The sequence below is a fragment of the Eschrichtius robustus genome, chromosome 5, assembly GCF_028021215.1.
Source record: "Eschrichtius robustus isolate mEscRob2 chromosome 5, mEscRob2.pri, whole genome shotgun sequence".
Taxonomy (NCBI): domain Eukaryota; kingdom Metazoa; phylum Chordata; class Mammalia; order Artiodactyla; family Eschrichtiidae; genus Eschrichtius; species Eschrichtius robustus.
Window position 1 is genome coordinate 138,908,909 of NC_090828.1, and position 15,538 is coordinate 138,924,446.

A 15,538-nucleotide genomic window follows, 5' to 3' on the forward strand; every position below is an offset into this window, starting at 1 on the left:
GGTTAAAGAGCCAAAGAGGAAGCAGGTGGAAATGGTAGAAAGGGGAACTGGAGACTCTTCTGGAGGCCTTGGGGTGGAGTGGGAAGAGGACAGGGAGTGGGGGGAGATTCGCGCCTTCGGATGGGGCACAGGAAACGGGACAGATCCTAACAGTTCTGTGGGAACCCTGAGTAGACGCTGCATTTTTGTCAGCTATTACAGGATTATTATCCTACATTTTGCTTCCTCAACAACATCAGAAACTGCAGCTGTGAGAGAAGGAGGCCCAGATGACAAATAACTGCTAAAGTAATTTCTTGGGTCAAGTCATTATTACCCCACCAGAGGTGGAGAGAATTCAACGGAGAAGGGTACCACCAACAGCAGTCAGAGCACAGATGCTGAGGTTAACTGGCCCAGGAGAGAGGGAGGGAGATGCCTGTCAGGAAAGGTGATGGACAGAGTGGCTGAAAGGTCATTCCCAACAGTGGACCAGGTGAGCACAGAGTTAACCTCCTCTGTCTAGGTCAACTCAGAGGCTGGCGATGACAGAGCAGCTGGCTCCTGTTTGGCCCAGAGTCAAGGTCAAATTGACTTTGGTAACTGGGCAGATACAATGAGAGTAAAAATAGGATACTTTGTTTGGATAACAAAAATGCTAAGGTCAAGAGCTGCTGAGTTAAACTGAAATCATTCAACAATGGGCATGCAAACAACAGAACCTAATCACTGAGGACCTAGCTTGGAGATATTCCTAAGAGCCATGGGGAGGTAGTGGGGAGGAGGTGGGCAAGGGTGAGAAGTCACTGCACAGCTCAGAGATAATCTGAGGCAGGGTGGAGGGTGGGGAGGTGGTGCGCAACTGCACAAGAGAAACGAGGGACAGTAACCTCTGTACCCTCTCACCCCTCTGTCCACACAGCTCCATGTTCTCGTAAGGACCCGTGTTGCTCGGGCCTGCCCTGGTACCCCTCCCCAGAGGAACGCTTCTCAGTGCTGTCCCAGTTACCAATGACAGACATGAAGGCTACAGCGCCTCCATTCTAAAACCCATGTATGAACAAATATCTGTTTTAAAAAATTGTTTTCTCCTGTGAAGAACCTTTGGCAGCCACTCACAGGGTTCTACGGAGACAGACACCAGCACGCTGATGGATGTCCCCTTATAACAGGTGGCTTTTAAAAAATGCTGGAGGCCTTTTGTATTTGTTAGCAGGTAGTTTTAGGCAATCTACGGGAGGAGGGGTGCATGTGTGTGTTTTTTATTCTTGAGCATTGTAGGGCAGAGAGGTGAGACAAGAAGAGGCTGGTGAGAAAGTCCAGCCCACCTCTGTGATTTTTATAGATGTGGAAGAACTTAAGTAACTGTAGGAACACTCACTTTTAAGTAATGACAAAGATTGCAATGCCTATTAAAATACATATATTGTGTTTTCATACATGTTTAATGTTAGTTAATGGTAAAGATGAAAATTTGGCTTTGTTAATTTTCCTCCACCAATGCAGAAGTGTACTGTGAAGATTTCAATGCAAGTTCTACCTCAGATAATGACATTTCTCAACACAGAAACAAATTTTTAAATTAATACATATGTTACCAAAATCCTTTATAAGGTAGAACTTTTACTGGAACTAAGAGTTAACTATTCCAAGATCAAAGACTTTTGAAATGAGAAGGGGATGAATGGGAGGATTGTAGCACAAAACATTGCCAAGCTTACATTAGGTGTTTTATGGACACTACCTCATTTCATGTTTCCAATAAGTTGGTTAAATATTAATATTTTACTTGGTTCAAAATAAGAAAATTAATCAATGTAGTATACTACATTAATAAAATGAGGGGAAGAACACATGATCATCTCAATGAAAAAAAAATCTGACAAAATTCATGCTCCCATGATAAAAACAGCCAGAAAACTAGGACTAGAAGAAAACTTTGTCAAAGTAATAAAGGGCATCTATCAAAACCCACAGCTAACACCATATTCAATGGTAAAAGGCTGAAAACTTTCTCCCTAAAATCAGGGACAAGGCAAGAATGCCCACTTTCATCACTGCTGTTTAACATTGTGCTGGAAGTACTAGCAAGAGAAATTAGGAAAGAAAAATAAAAAGAAATGACATACACATACAAGAACATGGATGAATCTCAAAAACACCATTTAAAGCAAAAACAGCCAAATACATAGGAATATATACTGTGGGATTCTATTTACATGAAACTCTTAGAGAAGGTAAATCTACTCCATGTTGATAGAAATCAAAACAGTAGCTATCTTGGGGTGGAGGGACTGACTGCAAATGAGCTTCAGCACACTTTCTGGGGTGATATAAATGCTCTATATCATGATGTAGATGTAGGTTACATGAGCGTGTACGTTTGTCAAACTCTACACTTATGTGCATTTCACTATGTAGATCATACCTCAGTAAAATTGTTTCGTGAAGAAAACGTAATTGGCACTTTATAAAGGTATGTTAAGTGTTTGACGTTGTGCTTAATGTTTTTTAATTTTTTTAAGTCAGGGGATTCTTTTTTCAACTAATATAGCCTGTATTTAACAGAGTATCTAGAACATAGAAGCTATCAATAATTATTTGTTGTTGAATGAATGACTGAGTGGGAATGTCTAAAGTATCCTTCAAATTATCTTCAGTCCTCTGGATTCCATTCCATTTACTAAATAAAAATAATGATTTCTTCTCTATATAGTTATTCTGAAGGGTAAATGAGATCCTGTTACACAGACTTTTCTATGAGTGGTGGTGGTGGTGGTGGAGGTGGTGATGGTCATGGCTGTGGTTAAGATTGCATTGCATATTGTTGATGCTGTTGAAAGTACATTCTCACAGCAAATGGTGCCTTCATTTTGCTGGGGGAATAAAATCTTTACCTCCATACCTTCTCTGTAAATGGGTTTATATGTAAAACCTTAGAGACTTAGCGGGAAATGATGACTTCAGAGACTTAGCGGGAAATGATGGGATTATTCTGAAAGTTCTATAAGATGATCAAAAATTACCCTTGGTCTCCCACCCCTTAAATCCTTACTCTACAGTGAAGGGAGAAGAGCCCTTAAATATTTATATATTCTATTCACAGCTCCTGTGTGACCAAGATGATTAAAAATGTACCTCAATTTACACAATATGTAAATGAATATGATATAGTCTTAAAAATCAAATCAATTTTTGAAAATTAAATTTATTTTAAATTCATTAAAGGAGCTGGATGTTTATGAATAAGCCTCCCTATTTCTTTTAGAAAAGTTCTAATTTTCCCCCAGTGGGTTTGCGTAAAGACAAGGGCAACCTGTCTTCAGGAATCACTTCTATAAACTGCACAGCCCTGGAATGAGCCCCAGAGAGTAGCAGCCAAGTGAGAAGCACAGCTCCTGACCCCATTAAGCCCCAGGAAGCATCCTCATCAGTTCTTGAGCTTTCACTTGATGGTTTTGTGCTTTCCAAGGAGCCACCTCTTCTGTCATTGGTGGAAGTTCCTAAGGGGTTGGTCCTGGTGGAAAAGTCCAGTAGCCCAGACACTCCTGAACCCAAGGTGAGAATCGCATCTGTTTTTACTTACGTTGGCTTACTTGGGACTCACAAAAAGTCCTTAGGTTACACAGGTCAGGGACTATTGGGATTATTATTAATATTATTACCATTTTATAAGAGCAGAGAGTGACAGATCTGATCCCAGAACGAGTTCTCCTAACACCAAGGCTGGTGGGCTTTCACCCCCTCCACCCAGAGTTGCTTGCCCAAATTCTGGAGGTAACCAGTGATACCATCAGTGTTACCGCAAAGCATCAGAGATGTGATCACACCCAAACAGCTTGAATTAAGAGGCAGAAATATCTCTTTTTCTCCAGTCTCTCCAGAGGGAGGATTAGACAAAATAATCTACGAAGTTAAATACTCAATTCAGTTCAATTGCACAAGATTTATGGAGCAACCCATACTAAGCACTGAAGTTACAGCAATGTCTCAAGGAGTTCAGGATCCAGAAGGCAGAGAAGAACAGGCCAGCTGCCCCTTGCTGCCACACGCAGTTGCGGGATAGGCACCCCGCCACCCAAGGCCAGCCTGGTGCGGAGAGAGAGGTCTGTGCTATCTGTGGCCTGGAGGCAGGGATGTGGTATCTGTGTGCGGTATTGGGGGCTGACCAACCAGGGATTAACCAGGGATGCAGCTGTGACAAGCATCCACAAGCCTGAGCAGCCCTTGGGAGATGACTTCCCTGGGCAGATTTGCTATTCTAACAATGACTCGACCTGGCTTAGCTTGGAGTAGTAGACAGCCAGTGATTCTCTTCCTCTCTGCCTAGGCAACCCGTTGAAAACCACTGACTCCTTAGTCCCGGGGTGTCAACCCTCTGGCCTCCTGGGAGACAGTGCTCACTTAGAGGAAGGTGTGAAGAAGGTGCCCCCACGTGCTTCAGCCCCAGAACTTCAGGCCCCAGGACTTCAGGCTGGTAGCAGGGCCTTAGCAAGTCAGAGCCCTGGAGGAGAGCCACGACCCCGTGCCGAGAGCCCAAGGTGCAGCCTCTGCCTGTGAGCACATCTGTTCCCCCATCCCCCATCTCATTCACCACCCAGGCTCCATCCTTCCAGCCTAGGCCCTTCCTGGGCAGCTCGGGAAGCTCCAGGCTCATCTGGGTCACAGTCTGGCACAGGCTCTATAAGACGGGCTCCCCCTTCCACAGGCCTGGAGGGCCAGCTCAATGCCACCTCCCCAGAAAGTCTCACCCCAAATCCTCAGCTCAAAGTCCATCGTAGCCACTCCATGGGCCCAAACCCTCTGCTGACACCCTGTCTTAAGAGCAGACCCTCTGGCTGAGATGCTTGTGTCTTGCCACTGAATGTCCTTCAAGACACTCACTCATTTCTCCCATGGGCTGCAAGCCAGGGTGTGTTCTGGGATTGCATTGTACGCAGGAGACCTGATTCAGTCACTGGTTAGAGCAGAGCTTCTCGGCCTTTTATATCATCGTCATCATCATCAGATCACCCCCCAATGAGAAAAATTAAGTTTAACTTTATGAGAGAAATAAATGAGAACTAATAGGAAAAGGGTGGGGGGAGCAGTTCACAGGGAAGAGAAATAATGTCTGATTATTCCATGTCAAATGTACATTAATTTAATTTAGTAAGAGGGAAATTAGATACTAAGGAGTAGGAGTTTGTGATGTAAACTTTAGTTCTGGAGAAAAATAAACCATCGTAATAGCTAAGTTTTTTGTCCCCCCGCCCCCAACATCAATTTCTTACTCCTTTGGGGATGGTATCACCCTATTGAGAATCATGCCACAAAAGAAAAATCCTCAAGTGAGCAATTACATTAAAATGAGGCTGAGACCAGCCCTTTCCTCTAGCTGCATGCTCCCCACGGTCCACAGAAGTAGGCCAGGTACCCACACCCCCCCTGCACATCTCCAAGGTCTGCAGACCCCACCTCCTCCCAGCTTTGGCTGGGCGTTCCTCCCAATGTTCCTACTTCAAACTCAATTTGCTCCAAATTGTGAAAGAACTCTGCACAGGCAGACAAGATTTGCCGCCAGAAGCCCACTGGTTCGCTCCCTTTGTTGGGGAAGAATCCTGCTGTCCCCAGGACCCTGACCTCCCCAAGAAGCAGCTGTGGTCACTTGGCTGCTTTGCTGGGCAACCCCTTCCCTACACAGGCATAGGCCATGCCAGCCCCTGTGGAATGGAGGAGGTTAAATGAATTGTGAAAGTAGGTAAGGCTCACTGTTTCATAGCCTCTCTAATTATTTACTAATTAAAAGGAACCATAACTGTTAATCAAGGGACTGAGGGTGTAGCAATGGTTGGCAGGGCTATTTGTGTTATGCCTTTGATGGGGAAACTAAATATTACTTGACACCTTCCCACAGAGCTTTCTGACAGGGCTTTAAACATCAATCAATTATTTAAAGTCCCACATATATTGCCTTTTTTTAATTACAGAGCTTTCCAGAGCTAAGGGAATGCAAAGGAAGAAAGAATGAGGTCGCTGCCAAGAACACTCCATTTGTCTTAGGATTTGATCTATTTCCCCTCTGCTTTATTAAGACCTCGCTTTGTTTTATAGATCCTGTGACCAAGTTGCCAGTTTGTTTTCAACACAGAGTTTGCTAATTTTTTTCTCAGGGCAGGAGCCTCTCCACTTAATTGGCCTGCCTGGGGTGGATGGAGCCTTCAGGAGAGGGCATGCATTCTGAGAGGTCTGATGCTGAATCTAGGAGCACCAGGCCTCTGGGTAACCCTTCCCCACCCCAAACACCCACTCTGGTTGTATTGTGAATACCACATTGGGAAGGAAGTAACAAGAGTGTGCAAAATCTTTCCCCAAGGGGGAAAACGAGACCACACATTAGAAAATAGAGCTACTTTTATGGACGCGCTCATACATGACATGCTATTTTTTTAAACAGTAAGTGGAAATACAAGGGACAGTGTTTCTTCATTCCAGAGCACTCCACAGTCTAGAAGGCAGGCGAGTTTATGTATGAGCGTCAAGTCTCGCCTTGTCCTGGGCACTAGAAATAGTGTAAATACGGCAGAGTAGTTGCCTTCAAAGAGTTTACGGTCTACCGGTAAAGACAGCCAGTAAATACTTAAGTAGATAAACAGGATAACTTCAGGTATGGAGAAGTGCTATGGAAAGAATAAAAGGTGAAGGGCTGCTTTAGTTATGCCGGCCCAGGACCACCTCGCCGAGATGGTAGTATTTGAGATGAGACCTGAGGAATGAGAACTAGGCAATTATATGTGGCTTTGAGGAAAAGTCATTCCAAGAGGCAGGAGCAGCAGATGCAAAGGCCCTGGGCTGAGCAGGAATGAGCTTGGCATGTCTGAGAGAGAATGAGAAGGCCGTGTGGATGGTAACGAGGCCAGAGTGTGGGTAGGACACAGTGAGGAGGCCATGATCTCTCTTAAGTGTAATGAGAAGCCCCTGGAGGGTTTCCAGGTAGCCAAGAAAAGGCTGGCGTCTCGGGGAGGCCCTGAAGCAGCACTGGCTCATCTCTGCGCCATCTGGTGGCCTCCTCAGGGACGCCCCGGTGCCATGCTCTGGGTGAACGACCTCTATGCAGGTACGTCTCAGTTGGAGGCTCCATTGCAAGCACCGCCATGTTTGGCTAAGGTCAGAGAGGGGGTCTCCCCAAGATGCTCGCCTTCTGGTTGGCCAGAGACGGTGGCATGTTTAGTCTATAGACCATGGGGATTCTCCTCAACTCTTTCTCACATTCCAACTTCAAAGATCCCCCCACCTCTACCAGCCTCACCACCCATCACTCATCCCATTCACCCAATAGCACCTGGGCCAGGGAGCCAGATTACCCCAGGCCCTCAGGAGCCCCCAGCCTGGGGGAGAAGGACATAAGCAGCACCGTGTCACAGGGCAGTGCAGGACTGGACACAGGAACAAGGCACAACACGTGCACATCAAGAGGACCACCAGACATTGCCTGGGGTAGCAGGGGGCACTTCCTAGAGGTGCTCCTTCAGGTAGAGTGTGCTGGGCAGAGGAAGGTGGGGAAAGAAAGACACAGAACTGTGTGTGTAAAGACCCAGAGTCATGAAGAACCTCCAGGCAGAAAGCCCTGAGGGGGTATGGGTGCAGAAGTTTGGGTTTCTCCTGAAAATCCTCCAAGTGACTTATTTCGTATGAATTTTCCTCCTGAAGGAGGAAACTGCTTAAACACTTGTGGAGTTACATCAAGTGCAATATTCAACTGTTGTTAGACTTAGAAGGGGACTCAGAACCACAGTTGACATTGCAGCCACCATTGGGCATCCACTCAACCATGCTTCCCCTTCATTCTTGCCGACAGACTCCAATCTGTTCAGCTTGCCATCCTCCTCCACGTATCTGTGTGCTCCAGAGGAAAGGGCCCATCCTCAGAACTGGGAGTGGGTGGGGGCCCACCAAGCATTTCTCATGCCAGCAATTTGTTTAGGCACGGACCTGTGACACAATTTTGGTCACTGAGACACAAAGAATCTTCTAGGGAGCTTTTTGGGAAAGTTTTCCACATTGATAAAAGGGACTTAGGAAAAGAAACACTCCCTCTTCTTGCACTGGAGGGTGGTGAATCAGCACATGACAGCTGGCACTGTGGCAGCCACACTGGGACCATGAAGATGCTGTCACTGGCAGGCTGAGAGTGACAGAGTGGGAATGTGGACAGGGACATGATCCATTGTTGAAAGACAGGATTCACTAAACCCAGAGCCATGCAGCCTCAGCTGACATGCCGGAAGATTGCTTTCTGAGGCTCCAGCTCCCCTGGCAGGCCAAGTACACTGCCAAGTGAAAGTGCAGACCTGCTCAAGGCCCTCCACTTACACATGGGTGTAGACTCTTAGCAGTTTAACACCCTAGGGTGCAGTTTGCTTGTGCTTTTGAGTCTGACTTAGGACCAAAGTTCTAGGTTAAAGAGGTGACCCTCTAAGTGTCTGGTCTCAGACTGGAAGATCTGGGGGATTACCTGGTGCCCAAGAGGGAACAGAACTCAGATTCAAGGAGCATCTCAACTAAAAGACAGAGTAAGGCTCGGAAAATGACCTATACCCATGATTTAGTTACCTCAGCTCACCCCGATGTCATGGATCCTGCTGTGAGTGTGGGACACACTGGCACGGAGCCTGGGCACCTGGCCTCAGCCAGTGAAACTTCACGCACACTGATTCTAGGAAAGAGCTGGGACTTTAGATCAGAGACGTGCCATTAGGTGAAGGCGTGGCTCTGCACCTCACCACTGGGGAGCCTTAGCCTCCCTGACCTCCCGGGGCCTTCCTTCCTCCCCTGTGGCGAACACCTGCCCTCACAGCTGTCACAAGGACTGGAGGAGGCGGGGTCAGTGCCCCCCAGTCCCCTCTCCCCTTCCTGGCACAAGGAAGGCCACAACTCCCAGCCTCTCTGGAGTTTGGCGGGGCCAGTGGCAGGTGGCACACAGCACCTGCAGGCTAGGCCCACCCATGCTGAGCAGCTCTCCTCTTCCTCCCCTGACCGCTGGATCCAGAGCACCCAGTGGAGGACGCTGAGGAAGCCCTAGCAGATAGCAATACCAAAAGACAGAGGAGCCTGGATTCACAAATCACCAAGTGGAAGGCTGCCTGCTGAATGCCTGCTCAGGATTTAATGTCAGCAAAAAATAAACCTCTATTATGTCGGGTGTTGGGCGGTTTGTTACACTAGCTAGCATCAATAATCCTGACTAACACAAATGTTATGGGAGGCATAAGAGTAACAATAGATGCTTTTAAAAATCATGATTTCTTTTTCTACCTCTTGTTTTCTTCTCTCTTCCTAGAACTTGCTCTGCCCCTTTAAAATTCAAGGACAGGCATCAGTGTGGAGATGGCTAGCAGGAGGCTCCCTTAAAACCCTGCCTGTGGGCTCTGCCCACCTCAGCTCCTGCTGGTCAACTCTGAAGCCCACGGAAGTTTAGGATCTGTGCCATGTGGAGGAGGCGTGTACCTCCAAACACTTCCTCTGATCCCCAGTGCTGGCCCAAGACATGTGCCAGCCTGCCTGGGACCTGGAGAACAAGGCTTACGCCTGTCTACTTTGACCTCATTAAATTTCCCTGTCTCCAGGAGGCTGGAGGAAGCCGGGCAATGCAGGTGAGGACAGGTCTCCAAAACTGGCCTTGAAGACTCTGCTCCTTGCCAGGACAGTGGGACTGAGCGTGCCCGGAGACCCATCTCTGAAAGGGTGCTTCTGCCCCTGAACAGCCTCAGAAAAGAAGAGGGAGTGTGGTGTGACCTCATGTGGGATAGGATGATGATTCTGAATCTCTGGACTTAAGGGTATAAGTTTTGGGGACGTAAAATGGTTTGGCTTGTTTGCAATTAATCTGTGTGCCCAGTTCTCTGACGCCTACATTCCACACACAGTCTCTGTTTTCCTTCAAAACACAGCACCTCTTCAAGGTCCCAGAAAAAATCAACTCTCACAGAAAAGTCAGCAAGCATCTAGACTAGACACAGAATGGACAGACAGGGAGGGAATTAAATCACGCACATCTTAGCCAGAAACTTTTAAATTCTTGTTAGACTTTTAGTCTTCCTAAAACCAACCCCACCCATAACACATCACCACTGTCCCCTAAACTCTGGGGCCCCTCTTTCCTCCATGTTGCAGGGGACTCGGGGCTTTCCCAGTGTCTGTCCCCAAATCTGCATAACAGCCCCCAGTGGCCACCAGGACAAAGGGCTCCTTAGAAGGCAGCCGAGGTGCACGTGTTCTTTGAGTCCCGTAAGGTCTTCCCTCAGGAACCAGCGCTCTGCCCAGTGAGGGATCCGGTGAACAAAGCGTGTTTCCCCTCTGCTGCACATCCATCATCTGTCTATCCCCCCCCCAGCCACCCCTCCTCATCTTCATGCAGCCGCAGAGCCGAGCTTGCCTGGCCAGCATGGTCGGGGGAGAACGGTGTTCTCCTGAAACAGCACATGGTCCAGCGAGAGGAAACGCAGACAGGTGAGCTGACTGTAGGGAGGGAAGAGAAAGGGCTAGAAGTGGTCCTTGTTATGTCAAGGAGCAGCTGAGACTCAGAGGAGGAAGTCACAGTCAAGTTCCTGCCCTTTAAGAAGACCCAAGCCCCACCTGGCACCAGCAGGTCTCAGATCGTGTTCCCTCAGAACCTCAGAGCCGGCACAGTCCAGGAGAGGCCGAGACAGAGGGGCACAGCGGGGCTGGGGGAGGATGGGTGAGAGCAGGTCGGGTCCTGAGCGGCCTCCAGCAGATGCCAAGGGGAGCACCCGATCCTACACAGTCATGGGCTCCAGGCCAGGGGCACACAGCCTTACCTGGGGGGCTTCAGACGGGGGAGCAGCCTGCAAGGGCCCTGGGTGCAGGGCACACACTCAGCCAGAAACCAGGAAGGGCTGTGAGGCTGTGCACGGGGAGGGGGAGGGAGAAGTGGCGCCCAGTGTGTCTGAGGAAGAGGGAGGTGACAAGTGCGCCAGCTCTAGTGAACCACAGCTATGATTTTTGTTTTAACTGAAGGAGAATTTTAAGCCAGGCAGTGACTTTTTTGGTTTGTAAAGACCTCTCGCTTAGAAATCAGGCAGAAATCAGGCTGCATTCATCCAAATGGGAGAGATGCAGGGTGCTTGGCAGTGGCCCTGGAGAGCTGTCTGCATTCAAAACATAATTAGAAAGTGGGCTCAGGAAGAGAGGCTGAGGGAGCAAAAGAGAAGGTGACCAGGAGGACCCCGAGTTCTCTGCCCACCAGGTCGTGAGGGGGCCACTGCTGAGATGGGTGGTCACGGGAAAGGGCCCGCTGGGTGGGGAAGATCGGGACCTGGTCCCCAGCAGGTCTGCTGGACATGCCTTTGGGACATCAAAGGGGCAGCTGGATGTGCAGTCCAGAGCCACAGGGGCAGTGAGCTGGAGGGACAGGCTTGGTGACCCTGGCGTGACAATCATTAAGAGGAGCTGTGGGCACAGACGGGATGACAGACACATGTGCCTGGAAAGGAGAGCTGTGGGCTGCAGCAGTCAGGGGGGCGTCTGCTAGGCAAGGCCAGGTGAAGGGCACCAGCGCAGTGACAGGCAGAGAGGCTGGGCCCTCCGGGGTCCAGCTCAGAGCCCGCCCCATGCTCTCCAGGGAATCGTTCCCTGCCATCAGCCTGACTCAGAGCTGCTGTTAGGTGGGGAAGATGGGCACACCTGCTGCCCCCGTGGATTAGTCAACAGGAGTCAAGGAGACGCCCACGCGCGAGCCACAGGACCTGGCTCTCCGCAGCTCCTCATACCCGCAGCGTCCTCACCAGTCACAGATGTTTGTGCTCCTTAGGTTTCTACCTGTGAATGAGGAGATGCACTAGTTCCACCTCTGCGAAAAGATTAGGAGAAATTACTTCCGGACACAGTCATTAAAATGACACAGTTATACATGTCAATATTAATAACACACGGACATGTGAGCTAAGGGCTCCTCCAGGGGCCTGTCCCAGAAGAGTGTGTCCAGCACGTTAGCCCTGACATCTTCTCTGCGGTTTTACTGTGTGAGGGAGATAGATCCAACTGTAAGGAATGCAGGTGAACCCCTGATGGTACTTCCGTCTTCCAGAAGGTGGGCCTCGTGTCAGAATTCTCACAGAGGGGCAAGTCCAGGAACCTTGGGATAAAACATGTCATTAATCTTCACCCAAAGCACATTTGTCCCTGGATATGATGGTGCAAACCCGGTACGGAATGCAGGAACTCAGGCTCATTCACTGCCCAGCTCACATTACTATCTGTGTGAACCTGAAAAAACATGCAACCCCTGAGCCCCAGTTTACCTGTCAATCAAGTGGGAGCTTTCACTCCTGTCGTTCAAACTGTACACAAGTGTCATGAGGTTCAAATTAGACCATGAAAAGCATGAACCTACCTGGTGAGTAAATGGAATCAATTATCAAAAGCAATTAGCAGATTCTTGGTCAATGAAATTGATTACAGAAAATGAATGACTTATGACCCCCCAAAAAATTTGAGTTTAACAAAAAGAAAAAAGAGATTTAACCCAACAGTGTTCGGCAGATCAGCCAGCATAGTCTCTATGTACAGTGTATCCTATAAGCAACTAAACCAGAGAAGTTTCTCAGGAAGATGCATTGATTCTGATTATGGTGTCAAGATGCAACTATTCTACTGGAAAGACACCCAGCATGATACAGCAGTTACCCCTGCTCCCCACTCCCTTTCCCAGTATTGGGATGGCCAAAATTCTCCTCTAGAACTTTCTTGCCAATGCCCATTATGTGGGTCTTCATTATGTCTCAAAAGATTATCCATGGGCCCACTAACCATTAATTCTATATTCAGGAGAGAAACACTTTAATTAACAGAACAATAAGAATTTATCGGAATATTTTTCATAGCTCAAATCTGCTGAAGAAATGCAAAATGTTAATTTAGGAAAGTATCAATATGTCCTCTACAGATAATACACTGCCCATTGCCTGGTACATTTTAAAGGGATTTGAGACAAACACTAGGCATATGCAATTATGGGTCCTGTGAAATATAGACACAGCATCTTTTTCTTAATTAATAACCTGGGCAGCCAAAGAGTATTAGCAAGTGATATAAAAGAAGCTAATTATCACAGCAGACTGGGGCAGCAGTCTTCAGCACAAAGATAAGGCAACCTTCCTTCAAACAAACAAGTGGGAAAGGATTTTTTTCCAACGACCATCTTTACAGGAGGAACAGATGTAGATAAGATCATTGTTTATGTGTACAGAGGACGGTCCCAAAGGCCTTTCCTGGCACCATCTTCCCATCTTCAATTCACCCTTCACCATGCAGCCCTTCCTGAAGGGCAGCTTCAAACCTCTCCTTGCCTTGATGGCCCCAAGATGAAATCCAAACTCCTTGCTGTGGCTCATGAGGTTTGCACAACCTGAGCCTAGTGACCCCATCAGCCCTCTCCTGCCTCTGGAGCCCCCATGCTGGCTCCAGCAGACTCTGTGTTCCAGGCTCTGCCCACTCCCCTGCCTACTTCTTGACTTGCTGGGACCAGCTCAGGTGCACTTCCCGGAACCCACGTTCCAAGGACTCCAAAGCATCTCATCAGCTGTGTCTGACCTGCAGGAGGCACTCAGAAATATTCTGTGGAATAGATGAATAATTGAGTGAGTGGGGGAGCACTTGACAGAGCCGGCCCATATCTCTGACCAGATCTTGCCTGGGCTGTGATGAGAAGGCCTGTGAACACAATGACAAAACAGTGTCCCCTTAGAGCAGAAGGGGGGCTGAGTGTGACCAGTGTCAGAAGCCAGTCCTGGCCAGGCCCAGGGCTCCTTCTGCCATGCTCTCTCTCCAGACTGGGGCTAAGGCACAGCCTGAGCCAGCAGAGTGAGTGACCCCGTGATAAGCCCAGCAAGGCTGATGGCAGACTTTCTGTTCTAAGCAGCATGTTTCGTTGTGCTCCAGTGAGTAGATAAACTCTCCCATGTAGCCGGCACAGCTCAGTGGAGAGATGAGGAGAAGGATTCTCCCAGGATAGCAGTTAGATGTGCTCCTGGGCTGGAAGGTAGCTGTCTGCAGGGGGAGAGGGCCAAAGCACCCTGCCCCCCACCCCCGCAGGGGCAGCTTTCCTGAAAGGAGAACAGAACCTCGAGGGTTCCAACGCTGCTACACAGGACTCAGCTGTCAGCGTTGATTGGATGATAGATAACCTGTGAAGGCCCCAGTGCTCGGGGTCTCCCCAGGTAAGGCCGGCTGGGAACAAGGTTCACTCTACAGAGCAGCCAACCACGAACTGCACAGGATGACCTGGTGCTTGTCCCTGAGGAAGTTACAGCTTAGAAGGACAACTTGTCTGTAGGTAAATGTTAATGTCCCCTGAAGCTTGCTCCAGGACCCTATACATCCATTTCCAGAGCTAAAATCACCACTCACATGCCAACGGCTCCCAAACCTGGGACTGCAGCACAGACTTCTCGCCTGAGTCTCAACCTAACATTCCACAGCCTGTCACATGGATATCCCGCAGGTACTTGAACTCAGAACTGAGCTCAACATTGTTCTGTGTGCCTAGATCCAATGAATCAGACTAATAGTCAACCAGTTTCCCAAATCAAATGCTGGAAGATCATCCTTGACTTCTCCTTCTCCCTCTTCATCCACTGCCCTAACTACAGCCCGAATATCATTGACTTTACCTCCCAAATAACTCTCCAACTCACGTCGTATCTGCAGGCCAGCTCTCATAGCTTATCTCCAAAACTATTGCAACATCCTTTTAAAAGCTCCCCCTGACTCCATCTTTTTCATTCCATCCTCCACTTGGACCACCAAGGTGGCCATGTCACCTTGCTGCTTAAAATCATGTCTTTCATCCCCAAGCCTATCCTTCCCTACTCTATTCTGTGATTTAAGGCTGGAAATCTGCAGACAGCCATTCTCAGACTTAGAAGCCAGCTGGCTCTGCTTAAGATACATCAGTGGAAGACAATGGCAAGAGAAAGGGAGAATGGGCTCCTGTTGGCACCCAATTTTGCCTCCCAGTAGAGGAGTAAAACATATTAGCTCCAATGTCTTTCGGAACTCCAGCCCTGACTCTGCAGCACACCCCTAGGATTATGACAGCTGCTCTTGATGTACCCCCCAGCAGCTCAACATAGATGCTGTGTCCTCGGAGGTCCAGCCACCAGCCAACTGTGCCCCTTTGAAGACCTCAGTGGTCCTGCCTCTGAGTTCCTAAGATCTGGGAACATCATTTCCATTTGTTTCTACAACCTTAAGTATAATAGCTGCTTCCTGCAGTTCCTCATACCTGAGTTACTGCAGAGTTCCTTTCACTCTGCTCTTTCAGCTCTGTGTAACCAATACCTTGTGTTAAATCTCCTCTAATTGAAATGCCTAGCATGGTTTCTTTCATCCTCACTGTACTTCATCTGATACAGGTAAATTGAAAGCACAAATCTATGTCTATTCCTTCACAAAATACCACTAAAATAACAGTAAAAAGAAAAATCAAAAGGTCTAAACTTTCAAGCACAAAGAAAACACATGAAAAGATAACCACAGATGAGAGGTATCAACCGCATTT